The sequence below is a fragment of the Nuphar pumila genome, chromosome 13 (assembly GCF_984573655.1).
Source record: "Nuphar pumila chromosome 13, dmNupPumi1.hap1.1, whole genome shotgun sequence".
NCBI classification, from domain to species: Eukaryota; Viridiplantae; Streptophyta; class Magnoliopsida; order Nymphaeales; family Nymphaeaceae; genus Nuphar; species Nuphar pumila.
The window spans coordinates 11,279,792-11,283,420 of record NC_143261.1 but is presented as its reverse complement, the minus strand read 5'-3'; positions in this window follow the sequence as shown (position 1 = coordinate 11,283,420).

The window sequence follows — 3,629 nt, the reverse complement described above, 5'->3', positions numbered from 1 at the left end:
CGCACGCACACACGCGCGTTGCTCCTGCCACCGAACCACACTTTTTCTGTTTCAGAATAAAAGAGAAGGTGAAGCAACAATTATACATTCATTTCACCATTAGCAATTGCATTAGAAGACAAACAAAGCCAGCCAATCACTACAAGAGGAAAACCCTTAAAATCAATGGAACGAGAAATGCAAAACCTCTATAGATCCCAAGAAAGAAAAATAATAATAATAAGTGAACAAAGCAAAAAAAAAGCAAGTTGGGGCATTTACTTATAATCTTCGTTCTTTACGAATTCGACGACGATTTCCTTCTTCGACTGGATCTAAAGCATCTTCATCACCAAACACATAAAAGGAGTCGCCTTCCTGTTCCCACCATACGTTCCGCCAGAATGGTCCAACTCCATGGCCTTGTCGACGAGGGTTTCCGTGGTGAGACCGAAGCATAAACTGAAAAAAAGAAAAAGTATGTGTTATCTCTTCCATGTACTCGAACACGATACAGAAAATCTCACCAGTAACTCGAAAACTGAAGAGAGAGAAAACAAAAAAGAAAAAAAGAAAAAGAAAGGGAAAATAAGAAACGTCGATCCGGTAAAAACCGATAGATCAGAGATCTATCTGAGAATCGGGACCGTCCAATTTCTGATGTTATTCCGTCTCTCTTCACACTCTGTTCGTCAGACTTCTCAGAGGGAAAGGAGGTGGAGGAGGGCACGATCACTCGGTTTCCTCCGATCTGGAAACATGGAGGCGTCCCTTCCAACTGTAGCTCTCAGATTTGATATCAGACTCGTTGTCGTTGTCTTCCTCTTCATCTCGGTTGTAGTTGGTAGCCCTTGGGGGGAACTGAAGCGGGCTTTGAGGGGAACCAGATTGAGAAGGGCTGTGGTTTCCGGCCAGGGAGGAGTAGCCACGGGGCACCCAGATTCCGCCCAACAGCACCATTGGCGCCGATTGCTGGCTTCCCGATGGAGCCTGCGCGACCACGCTCAGCCTTCTGGTGTGCAATCTGTATTTCTGAAACCAACAAAGATGCAAATTTTTTGGTTCTTTCAGAACCCCAAAAGGGAAAGAAATCGAGAGAAACTCCCATTTGAATGCATCGATCTTCTGTCTCTCCTCCTCCAAGCAACTCAGTCGCTCCTCTAATCCTTCATTTCTCCCCACGAACCCGTCTCTAAGGGGCTCGACACTCTTCTTCGCCGGTGGCTGGTAATCCAAACTCAGACCCGACGGAGACGACATTCAACATGATGTGCACGCCTTAGAAGCGAAGCACGTTTCGACTTGAGGCGTGCGCTTCACATGAGTGAAGCGTGCGTTTCAAGCCTGAAACACTTCACTGCAACGCCTCAATACCTTGAGCGTGCGCTTCGCCTCTGAGGCATACACTTCAGGTATTGAGGCGTACGCCTCTCACAACACTGCATGATTATACTGTTGATGTATGTGAGCATATGCAATATGATTAGATCTGCCACTATGTGTTGTGTGTGCAGTCTGATCAGACTTGCCAACATGCCTTATGAGTGTAGTTTGATCCGACCTGCAATAGGTTAGTTTTGATGTTGTTATCAGACTTTCCTATATGCTAATTTTGATACTGATCAGACTTGCATTTTTTATGATTGTTATCATATTTAACTATATGTTATTTTTTATAATTGTTATCAGATTTAACTATATATTATTTTTTATGACTGTTATCAGATTTAACTATATGCTATTTTGGATGACTTTTATCAGATTTAACTATATGTTATTTTTTATGACTGTTATCAGATTTAACTATATATTATTTTTTATGATTGATATCAAATTTAACTACATGTTATCGTTGATGATGTTTTTAGACTTGTCTATATACTATTTTTAATGCTAATCAAACTTGACTATATATTATTTTTTATGACTGTTATTAGACTTGCCAAATATATTATTTTGCTGCTGATTAGCAGATCTGCAAATATGCTATTTTTTAGGATTGTTTTCAGATATGCCTATATGAGATTTTTTATGCTAGTTTTAGATCCGCTGATGTGTATTTTTCTGTGCAATCTGATCAGACTGTCGATGTGTATGTACACATGCAATCTAACCAGACTGTCGAGGTGTGCGTACGTGTGCAATCTGATCAAACTGCTGACGTGTATGAATATGCAATCTAATAAGACTGCCTATGTGTGTGCCTGCACATTCTGATAAGATTTGCCAATATCTTATACTTGAGCAATCTGATCAGATTTGGCAGTTTGTGTATACATGTGCAATCTGATCAGACTATCGATTTGGTGTGTTATGTGCAATCTGATCAGATTTGCCATTGTTTGTGCATGTACAATCTGATTAGATTGGCCATGGTTTGAGCATAAAAAAATTTGATCAAACAGCCGATATGCTAAGCATGTGTAATCTAATCAAACTATCTATTGGGTGGGTGTTTGCAATTTGAACAGATTGGCAGTGTGTTGGGTGGTAATCTGAACATGTTTACCGTGTTTAGGCTCACATTCATGTTGGTTGTAGGCTTAAGTATTTATTTACATATTTGATTGGCTATGAATGCTTATACATTCAAATATCATGTTGTAAATGTGCATATTATATGCATGAATATTGAGTTTATTTTTTATGTTTGCATGAATATGATCATATGCATGTTTGGGTGTTTATGCATAAAATTGATCATGATAATATGTGTTGCAAGCATCTGTTCTAATGCGTATGCATTTAGCTTTATGTGGATTTAGTGAAAAATTACATTAAAAACTCATTCTTATCAGTGTTTTTTAGAAACTACTTTGAAATTGAAAATATAGGTAAAATCATGTATTTCAAGTTCTTCTCTACATTTTTCAGTATTTAGTTTTGTTTAGAACTTTTAAATTCTTAGTCTAATTAGTTTAAAAATGTTTAATTAGTATTTCATTCGGTTTAGAAGTGTCCACTTTTTTAAAACACGTTTTTCTAGAGGTCTTTTGGAAATTTTGAAAATTAATCAGACCTCTTCTAAAAAATTGTGACCTAATTTTTCATTATAAATACTATTTTTCCAAACATGGAAGGGGTCTTCTTTCTTGGAAAATGCAGACCTCTGTCTCCCTCCCCGTCTTGTCTTTTCCCCCCGTTTCATTCTTGGCCGACTCCTCCCTCGGTTCTTCTTTTCCCTCTTGTTTCATCTTGCTTTTAATCCCTGCTATCGTTGACTTCTCCTTGTCCCCATCGTCGAAGGTACATGCAGCCCGGAGGAAAGACCACGTTCTTCTTCTCAACCCCTCCATCAAAGGTAAATCACACAATTTGCTTCTTCTCCTCCATCTCCGTAGCATTTTTTAGATTTATACATCATATTTGAATTTTTTTTATCATCATTGCATATAGCGTAATCTGATTATGGCATAGTTGGTGCATCTAGTTTTGGTTAATTTTATTTTATCAAAAGCAGAAATAAAAATAATGTTCAGAATTCCATAGGTAGCATAAGATTGATTTTTGTCTATATGGCATATAGTTGGGTAGTTAAATCGGGTGTCATTTTTTTATAGTTAGTTTTATTTTGTTGCTACTGTTTTAGACTAGTTTTACAAATCTGATTGAAACTCGGTTCACTAGATCGGTAGATTTTGATTTGATTC